Consider the following 20,512-nt stretch of genomic DNA (forward strand, 5'->3'; position numbering starts at 1 on the left):
CATTTGATCAATAACTTAAATCATTAAAATCTATGTTAACACTTACATTTTTACCTGATCTTCATGGCAGTTGATCAGAATGTTCAAATAAATAAAAGTAAGAACTCGGTAACAAGGCTCAACTAGATCGGATAGACGCAAATAGTTTGTTCATACTCACAAAGCCTTTTATTTCTAGATCATCATGAAGAAAGGAAACAATCAGTTTCAGATGAGCCACATTGTGCTGTTAAAGCTATCTATGTATAGTATAGATTGTTACAAAACCTTGTTTATCAATAAAAATAAATGAAAAAAATGGCTTTCTAAGGTTGTAGTCTTGGATGATATATTCCTCAACTTATAATCTACGACAATATTTTGAGAAGATAAACAAAATTTGACTATTATTATACCCCAACATACTGTGATTGGGGGCTAGCACAGGAATTCTCAATTATGTTTCTCGAAAAATTATGGGTTAGCATATTGTTGCTGTTTTATCCAGTTGTCTGGACCATTACTCCCAAAAGAGTTGTAAGTTCAAATATGAGATATTTAGGTAAATAAATTTCAATGAAGGGATGCAGTGTCCAAGAACGAAAACGATTGCACCACAACCATTAACTATTGACCTGCGGATAAATGACAAGCAATAAAAAATACACAATTTCGGTGATGTAGATTAACTTAAATGGATGCTTATTTATGTTATGCTTTCCGGTGATTTATACAGAAATATCAGTGAAATTAACTGGTATTTTACTGTTTTAAACAGTGCAAAATAACAGTGAAAATATCGATATTTTTTGCAGTTTTTCTGGGAAAATCGATATTCCACCGAATCCAACAAATATCCTCTATATATCCATCCTCTTCAAAAGCATCGTCAAACCAGTACTTTCAGTACTTTTATTCAAACCTAGAACACGATGGGCCGCCATTTTGATTACAAGCTTTTTTTAATTGACTAACTTTTGATTCAAAGGTTTACTTACACTTAACACTCAACTGGATTATTGGTTAAATCGGTTACGCACTTTAATCGATTTAAAATACGTACCAGGATTTGAATTGCGTTATGTAACGTTCTGGGCTAATTTAATTTTTTTTTTGGTAATTTTTCAATGAGTAAATACGCAGATACGCATCTTATCTGGAGCTCTGTTTAGTGTAGATTGGATCAATAATTTGATAAAGAACATTTTTATTATCTGCTTGAGTGACCGGAATTTCAGCCTTGCAGGCATTATGTGTTTAATATACAAATAACTGTTACTAACTGGGTTGTTTTGTTAAAATAAAATGTGAAATTATAACTTAAAATCAGATTTAAATATTCTTGCATAATTAAAAAAACTAACTCTGCAGTCCGACATAACAGACAATTCAACTCTATCAGGAAAGAAATTATTTTACTTATCCCCCATTTTAAGAGTTATTATTTATTTTTTCAATTTATCATTTAAATCATCATTATTGATGGCATCATTTTGCACACACCAGACTCGTGAAGAAAGGTCTGCAGATCAAAGTTGCATCTAATGGCATCCCTGATACGGTATACAGTTTGTTAACCAGTTTCGGATAATCAGCAGTTCCGATTAATTTGTATTTAATTTTCCATAATGCCTCAATAACAACAACATGATAAGTGTCTAAGGTAACATTAGGTAAAGGAATAAATTAACAAAGTTTTAGCAAGAAAGCTTTTGTATTATGCTTACATGGGGATAAATGCAGCAAAAACATAACCGGAACTAATTGAATGAGTTATGTTTTGAAATGTGCATATGGATATTGAAGGCTTTATTATTTTTAAATAAACATTTTGCTGATTGAAAACAAATTCCATGACAATGTTTTGAAATAGTAATTCTGTAAGTTGAATGATTTTTTTTATAATTTTCCGAAGGGTGAACTTTAATTGGCTATTTTTTACAAAAAACTGCATATGCCGTTTGGCCTAACCTGTTATCATAAAACTTTATTTTTACATCATCTCACATTGACACTAGATCCCAAAAGAAATTATTGTGGTCAAAAGAATTAACTTATTTTGCCGGGTGATTCTAAACTGGTTGACAGACTGTACGTAAAGGAACACAAAACAGTGGACCCGTGATGATGGTCATTTGTGCATACATTTTACTTGTATACTATTATGTAATAAAATAACCTCTTAAATTTATTCCACTCCATTCAATGTGTACGAACGGTCTTCTGTATTGCCATTTATTCGGCGTAGCTGAATAACCTAGGGTTTTCACCTTCAATGACCGTTATCAAGAGCCAATAAAATGTTAGAGTAATTTCCCGCAAGTAGGCGAGGAGGAATTGCTGGAATTTTCGTATTTGTTTCGGCGTAGCTGTATAACCCAGCTATTCACCTTAAATGGCCTTCCTCAACAGCTACTTTGAGAGTAATACTCCGGAGCATTGGCCACATTACTGCGTCTTGGTAAAGCGTATAGGTAGTAATACTGTTCAGTGTAGAGTACTCATTACCACTCTCTGCAAGTTCGTACGACACATAGACACACAATTTGACACTGTTACAGATAAATATTAAAATCCATCTCGCAGAATATGAGGGTACTTGCTCGATCAGTAAAACGCCAGGGAAAGGCAGATTGGACAATCGCATGACCGTTTATCACTTGCGCAACCTCTTTTTGGCGAAGAATTAATACAGGAGCCAAAGCTACTTCCGAGGTTGCGCTAAGGACCAGATGTTTTTAAATTTCATGAAATTATTCTTCAGGGTGAGTAGATTTTACATGTGTTTTCAACATACTTTGCATTATTTAAAAAATAGGTCAATGTAGGGCGATTCAGCGAAGATTGATTCATCCACAAATGTACAGAAACATACATTCACAACCCATTTGGAAACGTGGGGACCTTTATGAGTTTTGCCATGGTAAACGTTTTGAAAGGAAATCGCTGATTGTCGCCTGTGCGATGACAAAATGTCCACCAGATTGATGATACGCTTATGATATCAAACTTGTGCGTGCAACATTTACTATTTTCTGTATGCACTAACACATTGGCTTATTGCGGATTGAATACAGTATTTGTTTTTTTCCAAAGAGATTGAGCCAATGCCAATGAGGTGGCGCTAATGACAGGAGGTGGTGCCAATGCACGATACATGAACCATCACTTGACTCATATTTGATAGATAATGTTCCTTTTCATTTATTTTTTTGAACGTATATGCGTCAACCCAAATTTGTAAGGAACATATGTGCACATTCTATACTAAAACGAGATAAAAATATATAAGTAACTAACTATATTAAAAGGCCAGAAACCTGACAAAAACAGTACGATATTAACACAAAATATGTAGATCTTATACTTAATAAATCCAATAATATATTTCTCAACATTCTCAAAATAGTTTTTCTACAACAAATGTGTTAATAAAGTAAGGTAATTCACGAAATAATTAAAAGATGTTACTTCTGCTTAAAACGATGAGATTTTCCCTAATCCGAATGCTTAATTCACTAAAATTCAAAGTAGTACGAATCTTAATTAGGCTAAAATATGTCGTTTGTCCCCATTAACAACTCCAAAAAAACAGGATAACTCGGCCTGTTATCGTTTGCTTTTTATATACGCAAGTTACTTTCTATTTTATAGAATATTCAACGACAGAAATTTTCAAAATCCTTTTGCACTACACGTTTCGTCATTATGTAGACTTTACGTTTTTGATTTTGTTTCACTATCATCGAATCAAGACAAAAAAGATCGAACATTCAACCTGGAATACCACATACGAAGTACGAACGGCAACAAAAATTAGAACAGCTGAAACGTGCATTGGCACCACCTCCTGTCATTAGCGCCACCTCTTGGTATTGGTTCCATCTCTTTTGGAAAAATACAAAATTATATACAATATCGACATAATGCCAATGTGTGAATGTAACAACTTGTTTATGTTTAAAGTAATGGTTTGCTGTTGTTGGCGATTTCATATGTTGGAAATATATGCTCGTCACGCAGGCAAAAGGCATCGATTTGCTGTCAACACCCACCCCATGATACAACTTATAAAGGTCCCCACGTTTCCAAATGAGCTTTGATTATATATTGTGTACATGTGTGGATGAATTTAACTTTGCTGAATCGCACTACAGTGACCGAGTTATAAAATAATGCAAAATATGTTGAAACAAACATAAAAAACTTACTCACCCTGTAGAATTATCCTCCGATTTTCAAAACATCCGGTCGACCTCGGATGTAGCATTTGCTCATTTATTTATGCATCGCATAACGGCCGTGTATCGATAAACATCTTATGTCGATATTGTATTGCTCTCAAAATATATAATATCTTGAATTTTAGGGAAAGAAATGCATATTGAGAAAAATGTATCGAAATAGAATAGTGTCGTGATAAGAGGGAACTCGTTAATTTTTCTTTTATACCTAATTCTAAAATATGACATTTCTGCAGTGTAATAACAGCAGTGAAAAGAACAAATTGTTATTTTCACCGGTGAAAAGAACACATTTTCGGAACTCATTTTTCTATTTTTAGATTACCATAAATTATTTTATATATATTTTCTATGATCACGAGTGAATTAAAATTGACATTCCACCGATTCCAACACATTTTCTTTTTATTGTATGCCTTTTCACCGTTTATTTACATTGTAAGAGTGTTTAACTGGAGAATTTCGCTGGTATAATGACGTCATTTCGCCACGATAATGACGTCTTTTTGTGTTTTGAAATGTATTGAGGCACGCCACGGGAGAAACTCCGAGAAAGGGTAACTTTTCAACAAAAGGGAAACATCTGTAAATTATTTGATTGAAAAGGGGCATAAAAGAAAAATAAAATTTGTTCATGTTAGTGTAAGATCGTTTGTTATTTCACTCGTGATCATAGAAAAATAATATTTTCACTCGTGGCTGCGCCACTCGTGAAAATTTATTTTCTAGGCTCACTCCTGAAATAACAAACGATCTTACACTGACATGAACAAATATCCTCTATATCTTTGTTTGACGTATGCGGTCAGCTTGTCTTGAAATCGTTCCTTTCAGACAGTGTCGGCTTCCGGCATTTGCCAGTGTGCTATTAATAACACAGTCTAACTTCAATTTTCTATCGAAAAGTGTCCTTGTCGCCTGCGCCATATGACATTTTCGCACGACGCGGTATTAAACGTATGACTTGAATATGTGGAAATAAACTGTGTTTGACTCAAATATTAACATAACGTTTAGCTAACAAATGAATTAATAAGGCATATGAGGACACATAGGGTGTGATCGCACGTAGTATATTTTCAATCTGCGATCACTATTGACGTTTGAATATACGTTCACTTAATAACAACAATTTTATGCGGTGGGTATGCGAATAACAAGTGAAATAAAAAGCAACAACAATTTAACCGTTGCTTTCAATTAAATCATTTACAAAGGTAAATTGTATTACCTTATCTTAAAATCAGGATACACCCAATATCTTTTTTAAAAGGAATTTCTTGTATTAAAATGCATAAACTAAGCAAAACAAAAAAACGTCCTGTCTTCTCTTCAAAAAGTGTCATATTATTAAGTGCAAACTGGGTAACACTCTTTCTTGTGTAGTATAGCAATAATTATTCACGCCATCGGGAAATACCCACTTGTTTTATAGATGAATTTATACGAGACACATTTCTTGTTCTGCAATAATAGGAGTATTGGAATCAGCTGTGTTGCTATATTTACTTAACATAACTTTGTCGAAGTTTAAAAAACCAGTGCCTAATTTTGTTTTACTGCTAGTTCTCCAAAAACTGTATTTAGGCATTCAAAAAAGCGTATTAAATGTAAAATATTTGTTTTCAAGTTAAATTCAAGATTGGAAACAAGGCGAAAAGCGATATAAAGACCACATGCATATGTATTATATAAAAATGTAGCACTGTCATAAACGATTACTTGTCGAGTCGCTTAATAAAATTGTAATTTATATACGGAGTGATAAACCAAGCGACGCACATGTTTCTTTATCTCCTAGCTTGTGTTCACATATGCCGGGTACTAGTCTTTGTTGGGTGTTCAGATTCTCTTAGAAAGGTCTCCGATAAGGTTGTAAACTACGTTCGAACTCATTTAAATGAAGGTGGATGCTATGCGAATAATAATTGTATGGTAAATTACTTTAGTCATAACTCTTTGATTTTATTGATAATTGTTTTCTAAACCAAAAAACAATTTACATCAATGCCATGTATCTTTCTTTTGACATGTGTAAACTAGAGCTTAACTATATCGCTATTAACCCTTTCTTGCTATCATTTACTGGTTAACTAATAATTTTCTTCATTTTCATCCATAACACGTGCACTAACAATCCCCTTTATTGGCATCAATTACTTGTAGACTAAAGATCCTCTCTTGCAATCTCTTACGTGTACACTACAGCATCGCAATATCCTTATCGTTTACTTGAACACTTAAAATTCACACTATTTCCACCCTATATTGCCATCCATTACTTAATTTATTTCTGTAATATTTCCTCCAATAACTTGTACAATACGAATCTTCTTTATTTTCATGAATTAAGGCTTCACTTTATTATCATCTTGTACTTGTACACATAAACATCCCATATGTTGCCATCAATTTGTTGTACACTTAAGCTCCAATATGTTGCCATCCATTACTGGTACTTTGGAACTCAAGCTCCCCTGTTTTCACCAATTGCTTGTGTACTTGTGCACTTAAGCGTTTCTATGTTGTCATAAATTGCTTGTTCATTTAAGGTCCGCGATGTTTTAATTCCTTAAAGCTCCGCTATTTTGCCACCCGTTATTTGTACATTTAAGCTCATTTATGTTGTCATCCATTACTTGTGAACAAAAGCTTCTCTGTTTTGCCATCCATTATATTTCAATATACCATAACTTTGGCACTAAAACTCGCCTATGTTGTAATCCATTACTTGTGCACTTAAGCTCACCTATGTTCCCATCAAAAACATGTACACCTAAGCTCCCTTATGTCGCCATTATTTACTTGTTACTTAAGTTCCCATATGTTGCAGTCAAATAATTATGAACTAAATCGTCCCTATGTTGCCATCCATGCCTTGTAAATTAAATGTCCCCTTCGTTACAATCAATTACTAGTGCACTTAAATGCGCCGGTGTTGCCATCCATTTCGTATGCACTAAATCTCTCGTTGTTGCTATGATTTAATTGTACAATAAAGCTTCCTTTTTTTGTCATCTTAACTTTTGAATTAAAGCTCCCTCATGATACCACCTATTACTTTTGAACTAAAGCTCCCATATGTTGCCATACATTACTTGTGAAAAAAGCTCGCCGTTGCGTCCAGCGATTTCTTGCGATCTAAGTTTCCCCTATTTTGTCATCAATTACTTCAACACTGAAGTTCCCCTGTTGTGGATTACATTACTTGTACACCAAGGCTTTCCTGTGTTGTCATTCGTTTCCTTTACATTAAAGGGCCGCTCTGTTGCCATCCATGATTTGGGTACTATAAGACCTCTGAATTATTATCAATTGATTGCACAATAAAGCTGACGGGGGTTGTGATGGGGGGAAATGAAACGACTACGGCATATATATCATCCGTAAGACAGCGACCCCCTTCAGCGTTCTCTGGAGTCATTCTTGCACAGTCTTCGTCGCTTGAAGTGCTCCAAGAGGGGTTCTTGTGGGTTAACAATCGCTGCTGTCATGTTCCAGTCGTATTCGTTGGTCTTGAGATCCATGTGGGAGATGCGGAGCAGTTGGCGGACACACCTGCGCTCAAAGGCCTGTATCTTTCGTTCTGTTTACGCACAAAGCGTTCTAGCAGCCCTACAGTAGGTTGGAAAGTCTTGTCAAGCCTGATGGAGCTACTTTCGTTACTAACATTTATTTCTATGCATAACACGTGTGCTAGCAATACTCTTAAATGCCATCAGTTTTTTGTAGACTTGTGAATCACTCTTGCGTCTCTTACGAATATGGAAAATTATCGCAATATCATCGTTCATCACCTTGGCACATAATGATATTTCGATACGTTATGTATATAATTTAATTAATATAAGTAAAGCTTTATCTTATATTGTAAACAATTACTTGTTTTATCTCTGTAATATTTCCTTACATTACATGTACAATACGACACTCCCGTATTTTAATCAATTACAGCTTTCCTTCATTATCATATTGTACACGTACACACACATTTTTCCATATGTTCATTCATTTGTTGTAAACTAAAACTCCAATATTTTGTCATTCATTACTGGTACTTTGGAACTTAAGCTCACCTGTTTGCATTAATTGCTTGTGTACTTGTGTATTTAAGCGTTTCTGCGTTATCATAAATTGCTTGTTCATTTAAGGTTCGCTTTGTTGTGTTATATTACTTATACACTTAGTTGTGAACAAAAGCTTTTCAGTTGTGTCATCAAGTGCATGGAAACTAATGTTCCACAATGTTGTTATTTATAACATGTACACTACTTGTGCACTAAAAAACCCTCTGTTGTGATCCCTTTCCTGTGCAACACAACTTCCGTATATTACAATCAACTGGGTTTACATTACTCCCCCATATAACACAAGTACACCTAAGATTACGGTGTGGTCGCCGTGGTGTAAAGGATATGGTGCCCGCCTAGCGACCGGGGGTCACAGGTTCGATCCCCACTGTGGGGGCGTTCTATAGATCTCCCTAAAAGACACCAAGAACTGGTTTAAGGTCCTGGAAACGTAATCGAGAGCGTTTCAATAAGCCTGAGGCTTTCGATTCTATCGAGCTAAAATAAATAGGTTTAAACTTAACTAAATGAAATTATTCTCGGTTTAATAAATACGGTATAGTATGTTTTAATACATGTTACTTAGATTAGAGAGATTATGTTAATGATTTAGCGCGAATAATGCACGGGTTTTGTGTGTAAGTTTTAGCGCGAAAGCGACGAGTTTTTCGTTTTGGGGTATATATGATTTGCGAAGCTATTGAGTCGCCATTCGAGGATGTATTTGACAGGCACACATAATGGAACAGGAAAATGAAAGGATGGAGGGCAGTTTGTCAATAATGACAGAAATTCAGAGCCTGTTGGACAAACAAAAATCGCACCTTCAAAAGGATTTTCAACTAGAAGCAGAATGGGTTGCAGAAAGTTCAAGACTTGATAGTTCTGTCTCGTTTAATAACAATAATGAAATTTTTGACGTTGCAAACATGTGTGAAAAGGCTCTTTCTTTAAGAGATGTGCCCAGGGCGGTTGATTTAATGAAGGAATTGAAAGATAAAATTCAGCATCATAATAAAATATTTAGAATTGCCGACAGTTCATCTGCAGGTTGGAGCACTGTCAAAGAGTATGAGATGATTGATTATGCATCTGATTCTGATGATGACAGAAAAATTCCTAAGGCTGAGGAAAGAGCGATTGCAAAAGCTGATAAGCGAAAGAAAGCAATGTTAAATTCCACTGTTAATTATAATGCTTTTCGAAACTCAACATCATATAGTCAAGCAGGTCGCGGCAGCGGTAGAGGCATTTTCATGGGGCGGCGTTTCGAACAGCTGGGAGAAGTCGTGTGTTAGTGTGGCAATGTCGGACACTTCGCTTCCGGTTGTGCGGTCATCAACGTCGGGACTCCCGGAAACGTTATCGGTCGAGGACGGAGAGTACCTCCACCAGCCACAGTCTCTTTAGCTGCCCAACAGCAGCAATTGGGCCAACAGAAGCAAGAACAACAGTGACAAACGAACCAGGCAGGATGAAATTGACATTGATGATGAGTATTTGATTTTTTGTGATTATGGTGAAATATTAGAGACGCATTTTTCTTATGCACTTGATTTTGAAAATAAATGTTTAATTTCTGAAAATTCTGTTAAAAGTAGGTTGAGACATTTTGGCGGTCTATAATCAATGCTAATGCGGACATTATTAATCTAATTGAGCACGGTTATGTATTTCCATTTATTGTTAAGCCTCCTACTTTTATAATGAAAAATAAAAAATCAGCTTTAGACAATCATAAATTTGTAGAGGAAGCCATTCATGAACTTATTTCGAAAAATTGTGTTTAGTTTAGTTTAAACATATTTATTTCAAACAATGCACATTTGTTTACATAGAATTACAACAGTGTTTATAATACGTACATGTTCGAATGGGATAGGAACGAAAGACACGGTCTTATAGAGTTCTTCTCCCTATACAATAATAGTTTCATGTTGTCAAACGGACATAATTGGATGTAAACAATTTAAACAATAATAACATAATAGTAAAAGAAAAAGAAACTCCGTGTATAGTCTCATGTGTGAAAACATAGACAACGGATTGACATGTGAGCAATATAGGAAAGAGATTAGCAGAGGTTTGGGAAGAAAAAGAGAGGTTTTTTAAAGGCTTGTTGAGTGAAAGGGGAGAAAAAGGGATTAAGAGTCGTTCAGTAGCAAATTACGAATCAAATCGCTTACTCTTGGTTATAAATTTATGAACTGCATCAGCTATTTTAGTATTGATTAAGTAGTCACGAGTGGTGTCTCCATATAAAATAGTTTCCATGCAGGGAAAGGAATACATGGATATTGAGTTTAAAAGTTCACCGCGAATATGTTCATACCGAGTGCATTCAAGAAAATAATGTGACGTCGTTTCGTGAAGTCCGCATATACATAGCGGAGAGGAAATAATATTGCGTCTGAAAAGATGGTCATTTAAGGCGCTACATTTTGTTCTTAGGCGTGTGTGTAACATTTGAGGGCGTCTTTCGCCGTAGGAAAATAATGGGTTTGGAATCGGTCGATCTGTGTTAATAAGCCTTTTGAAAGAGTAGATCGATTCAGCGTATTTTACTTCATCGGAGAGATTATTCCATTCAGATACAGTTGATGGTAAGAACGAGTGCGAATACAGTGATGTTCGTGCTTGAATTGGCTGGAGATTAGACGCATTTCTTAATGAGTAGTTGCTACGCGATCCAACTGTTGCGGGTAAAAGAGATTGTAAGTAGTTTGGTACATTTCTAGAGTGCATTTTATACATTAATATTAATTTATGTTTGCGTCTTCGTTGACTGATAGTTTCCCATCCTAGCCCATTATACAGATCGTCTAGTGAGACTAAGCGCGTGCATCCAGATGCTATTCGCGCTGCTTCGTTTTGGATTTTGTCAAGTTCATCTTTTTCATATTGCTTACAATTAACGAATACAGCGTCTGAGTACTCCAGGATTGGTCTTATAAACGAGACATATATTTTCTCGAGAGTCTTTCTATCAAGCATTATTTTTAATTTACGCATTATATGAATTCGTGTCCATGCCTTTTCCTTTATGTAAGATATATGCGCATGCCAAGTACAGTCATTTGATAAGAAGACACCTAAGTGTTTATGGACATCAACAGTGGGTATATTAACGTTCTGCATAGTCAATGGGGGATGGGATGGTTTATTTATTTTGCGGGATATAAGCATTGATTCGGATTTTGATGGGTTAAAACATACCAACCATTTGTCAGCCCAGCTAGATATTTTATCAATGTCTGACTGCAGTACGGCTGCAGTTTCGTTTGGCGAATTTACTATCATGAATAGGCTTGTATCATCAGCGAACAAATGAATGTGTGCTTGTATGTCGGCGATAATGTCGTTGATATACACTAGAAACATAAGTGGCCCTAGAATAGAGCCTTGGGGGACACCGGCGAGAATTTCGATAGGGGTTGAAAGCGCTCCCGGTAATATTACTTTTTGTTTATGATCAGAAAGATAATTAGACAGAAAAGATAATAGATTTTCTCGAATTCCTGCTTGTTGTAGTTTGAATAATACACCTTTATGCCATACTTTATCGAAAGCTTTACTAATATCAAAAAATACAACTCTGATCTCAAGGCCATTGTCTAAGGCTCTGCAAAATGTGTTATAAATATAAGTAAGCTGATTGGCAGTCGAGTCACCTGGCAAAAATCCAGATTGAGTTGGAGCAAAGAATGAGTTCGAACGAAGAAAGTTAAATATGTGTTTATGTAATATCCTCTCAAAGACCTTCTCGATAGTGTTAAGAAGTGATATGGGTCGATAATTAGACGTTAAGGATGGGTCACCTTTTTTGAAAATCGGACACACATTTGCGATTTTCCAACAGGAAGGCATTTTGCAAGAAATAAGACAAGAGTTAAACAAATCACACAAAGGGTAACTTAATTGATGCATCGCCTCTTTGAGGATACGATTATCTATTACATCAGGACCGGACGCTTTTCCTATCTTAAGACATTTAATTGAGTCAATGATCTCCTCCTGTGTTACATGGATAGACTGAAGACTGTTAACGTTTGTATGATGCATAGTTGGAAGTTCGTGGTTGCTTTCATCAATGGAACACTGGCTAGCAAAGTATTGGTTTAGCATATCAGCTTTGCTAATGTCATCCACTACAAAGGTATTGGTTTGGTCATCGTAAAGAGGTAGAATAGTGTTATTTGATTTCGTAGGAATAAATGTTCGAAGAGTTTTCCACCAGTCTTTAGCGCAAGGGTCGGAGGACTTTAGTTTCTGTGAAATATTGTTAAAATATTCTAATTTCGAATTGCGTAAAAGTAATACAACCTCATTCCTTACATGACGGAAATTAGACCAGTGTATATCACTATTGGATTGTTTTGCTTTTTGGTATAAGCGTTTCCGTTTTCGAATTTGTTTCTTTATGTTATTATTTATCCATGGAATATCACGAGAACGGATACAAACATTTTTGTTCGGAATACATATGCTTGAAATTTGTAATACTGTTTTAGTAATATTTTCTGCGTAGATATCTACATTTTCGCATTTAAGAAGACCCCAATCAGTATCCGTAATTGTCGTAGTTTTGGAAAGTCTCCAATATCGTAACGCCAGATGTGTCGATAAAATGTTTTACATCTGGGTTTTGTAAATTTTAATGTAATAAAAACCGGGCAGTGGTACCGAACAGTTTGATCTAAAAAGGGTTCGCCTGTTCCAGAAATAAGTACACTATTCTGATTGCTTACAAAAATTAAGTCAATAATAGACGATGTGTGTTCAGTAAAATGTGTTGGTTCGTCAATAAGTTGCGTTAAGTCATGTTGTTGACATAAATCATTTATTTTTTGTGCAGACGAGTCTGCCAGAGCATTAAAGTTAAAGTCACCAGTTATAATAATATCATTTATTTGTGTATCTCTGGCTAGCCCTATAGAATCTTCGATGGAAAGCATATATAACCTATCCGCACTAGGCGGTCTATAAAACACGCCAAAAAGAATGGATTTATGTTTTGAGGGAAAAACTTCAATCCATATACATTCTACATTATTTACTTCAAGATCGTGTCTGCGTTTGAAAACAAAACTTTCATTAACATAAATAGCTACGCCACCATGAGAATCTGATGGGCGATCTTTACGAATCGGTTGGTGGAAACCGTCAAAGAGAAGATCAGAAGATGGGATGGAGCTATTTAGCCATGTTTCAGTAAACCCAATTACATCAAAGTCGCGTAACCCTGTGTAAAGAAGATCTATTTTTTGCATTAGACGTTGTATATTGTAATGAACAAAACTTATATGACTTGAAGATGAGGAATAAAGAGTGGAAGAGGAACTGCTTGCATCTGTATCAACAGATTGATCAGACAAAGTCGGTCCTGGGTTTGGATGAATATCACCTGATCGTATTAAGACTAAAGAGATCCAACAACATAGAACGACACACAAGAAACAATTTAGGAGCGATTTGAGAAAAAGAATGTCAGTATGTATGTTTTTTCCTATCAGGACACGTTTGCATGGGTGTTCAATAAACAGAGATATGTTTGTACACACGCGAACATTAATTTGTAGTGAAAAAAGGCTTGTTATATTAAGCCATAATTGGCATGCGTATAACAAGTGTATGAATAGTGAGAACATAGCTGGTGATCTATATGCAACCATGACAGCGTTTACTGGTCTCTGTTTAATGTACGACATAATAATATGCTCCAATAAATACGAGATAAGCCAGAAACGCTGACATAATACGTTGGTTGCATTTGACAATAATGCAATAATGCGACAGGGTTGACGAAAAGATTTGAAAACGCCTTTTGCTACAGAACTGCTTCGAATAGTAGTTTGAGGTACGAGGGAGATAAGAAGATAGGAAAGGAAAGAAGAAAACGATAGAGGATGGTGATAAGTTTGGTATCATTCTCATGATATTTGAAGCTGTGTTGGGTGTATAAATAAGCACATGAATAGTCACCAAGGATTGACAATAAAAATGGGAACCATTACAATTATAGATCATACACGTGAACATAGCAATAAGAAGTGTCTGCAAATGACTATAGTAAGGTCAACATAACGATGATAGATTACGAAAAGGTACACTTGCGAATATAATAATGTGAAAGCATTTCGCAGAATGCAGCAATATAATGATACATTATAAAATGCAATATACAATTGTATACTGGGTTACAGTAAGTGTTTGCAAATGACTAAAGTAATCGTCAACATGACGATGATACCTTACGAAAAGGTACACTTACAAATATAATAATGTAAGGCATTACGCAGAATGCTGCAATATAGTGATACAATAAAATAATGCAATATGAGATTGCATACAGTGGTACAGTAATTATAATGACATCAGCTAAAACAGAACACAACGTCTTATATGTTGAGAATTAATAAATATTTAGCATTGTATTCTATACTTTAATACTGGTTAATTATTATCCTTTTAACGAATTTTGTTTTAATAAACGCGGGCAGCTTAAAACGCATTGTATTAAGAGCATAAATACCATCAGATAACATTTGATTGTTCTACATATGAAGGCAGGCCAAAGAAAATTTAATCGCCGTTTTGTTAACATGTAATTTTAGAATAACATTTATGAACAAGCACAGGCATCACGCAATCAGGAATACTATATCACACCTATATGCACACACACATACACTACAAGTTTACACCATTGAAGATGCATCATTGCATAAGTCTATTTGATTTAGACTTATACGATGCAGTGCCCGGTAATAATTATTAAACATTCGACATACATTGTATTGATTGTTTAACTTAGATTATTACACTGTATTGAGAGTCTAACTGGAAAACGAAAGGTTAGATTCTCAGAGTGTATTTAGCATTTTTCTGACATAAAAACACACATAATTAATAGAAATATTACGTTATAGTGAGCTCAGGCAATGAGAGTTGTCACTTAAGGAGACTGGGCCGCACATAGGCTATAAAATGATAAAAACATAATATATCGTATTAAAATAACAATTGACATGTGGTATTTTTCTCAGGAATACAGGTATACATGAATGTATGTACATGTATTAAGTTAAACGCATATTTCCAATGACAATATTAAATATCACATTCTAACAAAGATTGGCAGATGAACTTAGAAATACGGGGACAAAAAAGACATGCTATCTTTGTTAGATTATGTTTATAACAGCAAATAAATTATTCACTTAATTTGAGATGTGCGTTATATGAGTTCAAGTTTAAATTATTTAACAAGTATACAAAAACAAAGACGTACTATCAGTTGTTTTCAGATGTTTGCAAATGTTCAGGATATCAGGGGATTTGCAATATAGGTTACATAAACACTTCTAAAACTAGAATATCGTGATCTTCGTGCGTATTAGAAGGTCAACAGCGATAGACATATTGAGCTTATGAGGTTCCTTTTATTCCCAACAATGTGAATCCTTTGTCAGTTGTAACCAATTCTTCTGGTAAGAAAAGTTTGATTCTGGATATGAGTGTTTTAAATACTTTTATAAAGTATGAATTTGAAGATTATATAGTTGCAAAAGAATTGCTCGTAGATAAAGGTTTCATGATTAAATATGATTTGACTAGTGGATATCATCATATTGATATTTCTCCAAATCATCATATTTTTTGGGGGGATTTTCATGGAAAATTGACAATATTGTAAAATATTTCGTTTCGTTTTTTTCCGTGTTTGCCTTTGGCATTACATCTGCTCCAAAAATCTTTACTTTAACGTTAAGACCGTTAATTAAGTATTGGAGATCAAAAGGTTTGCGTGTTGTTATTTTTCTTGATGATGGTTGGTGTGTAAATGCAACTTATGAGAACACTTTTAATGACGGTAAATTTATATTGGAGACTTTGCAAAGAGCGGGTTTTGTATTAAATATGGACAAATCTATATTTATCCCTGTGCAGTGTTTAGAATGGGTAGGTTTTGTCTGGGATTTAAAATGTGGAGTGATTCGAATACCGGAGCGGCGTATTCAAAATACTTTATGTGTTTAAATAAAGTTCAGTCTTCGCTTGACTACGTAACAGCTAGGAAGCTTGCTTGCTTGGCGGGTAAAATAATATCGATGTCTCCTGTTTTAGGAAATGTTTGTTTATTACTAAAGTATTTTACAGCTTGATAGAAAGCAGGCTAAGTTGGGATTCATATTTAAGTGCATTCGAGTGTAAAGATGATTTCGAATTTTGGCATAATGTATTGTCTGCTCCTTTTGAGAAACCATTATTCACAGATTATACGTATACGGATAGACGTTTTTCCGGTGTAAACAGTGAAAAACACAATGTAGATTTTTTTATTAAAACGTATGCAATCAGTGCAATTTGCAGTGCGAAAAGTGTGAAACTTGTGACAATATAAAGGACTTTACACACATAAAAATGTATGTATAAAAATGTGTGAAACAAAATAAATATGTCGACAGTCTTACTTATTTAAAAGCAAAATATGCCGGGTGGGGTATATTTTTTTCAAGTATAATATTTTTAAACCGGTTTGAGCGGGATAGAAAGTACAGTTAACCCGTCACGTTCTACGTGACAGAAAATCGTCACGCTTGAAGAGGCAATCATTGCATACTAAACGGCAATCAAATTTGTATAAGGCGCGACATTTGCTGTTAGCTATAATTATACGCCTCAATTAAAAGTCACTCAAGTCGGTGCTCAAGTCGGTGAAAATGAATGCCGGTAAGCGGACACTTTCATCTACGGCAAGTGAAGCTTCCACAAATACTAGCCTGCTAGAGACGTCGGTGTTCGAAAAAAGTGACATTACAGCCAAAAATAGTAGTCAAGCGAAAAACAAAACAAAATCTAAACCAGACTCTAAAAAACAAAAAACTATGACAACATTTGTCAAAAATACGCAACAAGATGCCCTAAATAGTGATATCACAATTGAAAAAAGACTGGATGAAATCAGCGGCAAATTATCGCGCGTGCTCACAAAAGACGATTCGACCTTTATAAAAGAAATGATAAAAGAAACTGTCGAACAACTAAAAGAAAAACTACTTGGAAACGTCCTACGCCGAATAGAAATTTTAGAGAGCGATTCTTTCGAACAAAAACGCGAGATTGAAATGCTTAAAAATGAAAACTTAACAAAAACTAAACAAATAGAAGAACTCCAACAACAAAATGCAAATTTGGAACATAAAAAAGTCAATAATTCAAATAACTACGATGAGTTCGCGAACAACAGCGAACAATACAGTCGTCGAAACAATCTTAGAATAGCTGGTGTATCGGAAGACCATGACCGTCAGTCATCGATATCGGTTACAAACAAAATCGTTGCACATGTAAATACTCATCTGGGCATCCATATTGAGCCAACGGACATAGACATAGCCCACAGGCTAGGCAAATTTCAACCGAATAAAAATAGACCTGTGATTGTGAAGTTCGTCAGACGACAAACCAAAATAGACATTCTGCGGAAAGCAAAAGCATTCAAAGGGTCTAGCATCTTCGCGAACGAGGATCTAACAAAACTGAATGCAGAAGTGCTGGCTTCCGTCCGTCTGAAACAGCCCAGCGACGTTGAAAAAGCTTGGTCTTTTGAGGGCAAAATATTTGCGTTGTTTAAAGGCAACCAACATGCAACGCAGATAAAATACCCGGATTTCAAAAACTTGTTGGAAAAGCATTGGCCGAAAAAATCCTATTCGGAGAGTGTAGAAAATCCCGCTCGGGCTTTAACCAGAGTGGCATCAAATAAATAATAAATAGCCTATAGAAACTGTGCATAAAAAACTTGTATTTCCATTTTATTCACATTGTCTACCTGCGCTAATAATGTCTGTAAAAGGTCCCATATGTAATGGGGTACCGTGCGCCCTTCCAGCTATTATTATTTATTGTTGTCTTTAAAACGTCCAAAATAATAATATCAAAATATATTGCACAACACCATTGAAGTTACAGTATGTGAAAGAGATAACTAAACACTACCTCTTTTAATCAAGTAGCATAAAAATCTAGCTACGCACATGCATTGTGCTGTTATTATAACACAGTTACGCCCCTTGTTATAAAAATATCGCGCTTCAAAATGAGTATGTTAAATTGATGAACTTATTGCACATAATTAATGAAAGCTCTACCTGTACAAGGAGAGTAGTAATATGAAATATTGTTCTATCGTTACACAATAATAGCTATATATTGTCATTTATTTTTTTCCAAGACTGTAAATATTTTATTGTGTTCTTTCTTAAATAGCCCTTTTCTCATATATTCATGCTTTCTGTTTTTGAGAACACTACACTTTCCCCTATGCTTTTGATATATTTGTGCTTTCAAACAGTTTATGTATACAAAAGCAGTTGCTTTTGAGTGTGACGCCTTAATGTGAATAATTATATACATATGTTTAATGATCTATTTATCTTGTCAACTTGTTCCGGTTCAGATTTTATATTTTGCTTGTAATACAACATTACCGTAACCAATCTTTTTTCCAGATACTTATTATATGGAAACCGTTTTCTTATTTCTTAAGCTAGAGCACTTGTTTTGTGATCATTAATATGCTCTACTTATCATTAGTTGGAATCCATACATTTCTTTTTTTTTGCATTTTATCAGTACTTACGCTAATACCATATACTATGCACATAAATATTGCTATCACTGCCAGCATAACCCTTGATTTTTCTTGATTTAGAAAAAAAATCTGTACTAGTGTGTTATATATACAGTTTTTTTTTCCTTTCTGTGTGCATATAGTCCAACATGTATATATTCCTCATGTATGATAGTGTTAGAATTGTATTTTGATACTCCATATTATGCATGTAACAAGAATCCAATGAAACTATTTAATTTAGACTAAAACAAATTTAATAATAATAACATTCATATGATTATGTAACTAAGCATGACTCTCTTTTTTTGATGGGTTCAGGACACACTTCAAAATATAAAAACATCTGCTATTGTCATATTTTAACTCAATACACAGTCATTCAGTGTTACCAATTACTAGATAACTTATGCACTTTAATACCTTCAATTCGATAATTTTCATTTAATAGGTTAATTTGAAATGTATAGTTGTTCAAGGTTTTAAAAGTGGAAGACTAAAATCATCCTTTTATTTTTTCATTTAACACTTTATAAATAGCAGTCCTTATTAATATACTAACAAAAATCTTACTTCATTTTCGCTTTCATATGAAGTTTTTTTTTAAGTGTTGAGTGAAATTTGGATGTAAAATGTAATTACACTGTCTTATTCAATATCTCTCTTGTACCTTAGCTATGTTTATGTTATAGGTTTATGTTATAAGTTTATGTAACAAAAGCAAAACTGTTTTAGAAATCACCGTTTAAAGCATGTGTACTTAAATTACATATATTAATCCTAAAAAGAAGTTGCAATTGTTTTTGTTTAGGGATTGATCCAAGTGTTTGAAACTTATGTGTAATTCAATTACATATATTAATCCTAAACATACGTTTTCATTAATGTGATAGTGCTTTTATCCATGGGTACGAAACGTATTTGTTTTTTCTTCTATGTTTATCTAAAAACATTTGGAAAAAAAAATATTTGTATTTATTTGCCAAATCTTTGATCCACGTGTATAAAACTTAATTGTTTTTTTTTCTTCCTATTAATCTGAAAATCTTTGAAAAAATAATCCTATTTGTTACCGCCTCAGATTGACATCCGTTGTTGCCAACTTCATTGTGCAAAGTTTTAACCAACAATCTCATAACCAGCGCGTAGTAGATCTTTTTATTTCATTATACTATTACATGTATAAATTTGTAAATACTCTATGTCAAGCAAACGTTATTGTTATGCACTTATGATCACATGAAAATATCAATAACCTTCCATAAGAATTTTAAACGAAGTACATTTAGTGATTTCTTATATCAATAAAAAAAGCTATTCATTTCTTAATAACATTGTATAAGCTTATATCTGCATTTAAAAAAAAGGAATGAGACAACAAAAAATCTTATACATATTGTTTATTAAAAATTAAATCAACTTAATAATTTTAATAACATTATAGTGATCGATATCTGCTCTTAAAAAAACTACGAAAGATACTTTATTTGAACATAACTTTTCGAAAAATAATTCTGAAATTAACTATTTAATGATTGCATATGTCTGTTTATTTTGTAATGTTCAGCCAAGCTGCCGTTACA

Source organism: Dreissena polymorpha, chromosome 9, assembly GCF_020536995.1.
Source record: "Dreissena polymorpha isolate Duluth1 chromosome 9, UMN_Dpol_1.0, whole genome shotgun sequence".
NCBI classification, from domain to species: domain Eukaryota; kingdom Metazoa; phylum Mollusca; class Bivalvia; order Myida; family Dreissenidae; genus Dreissena; species Dreissena polymorpha.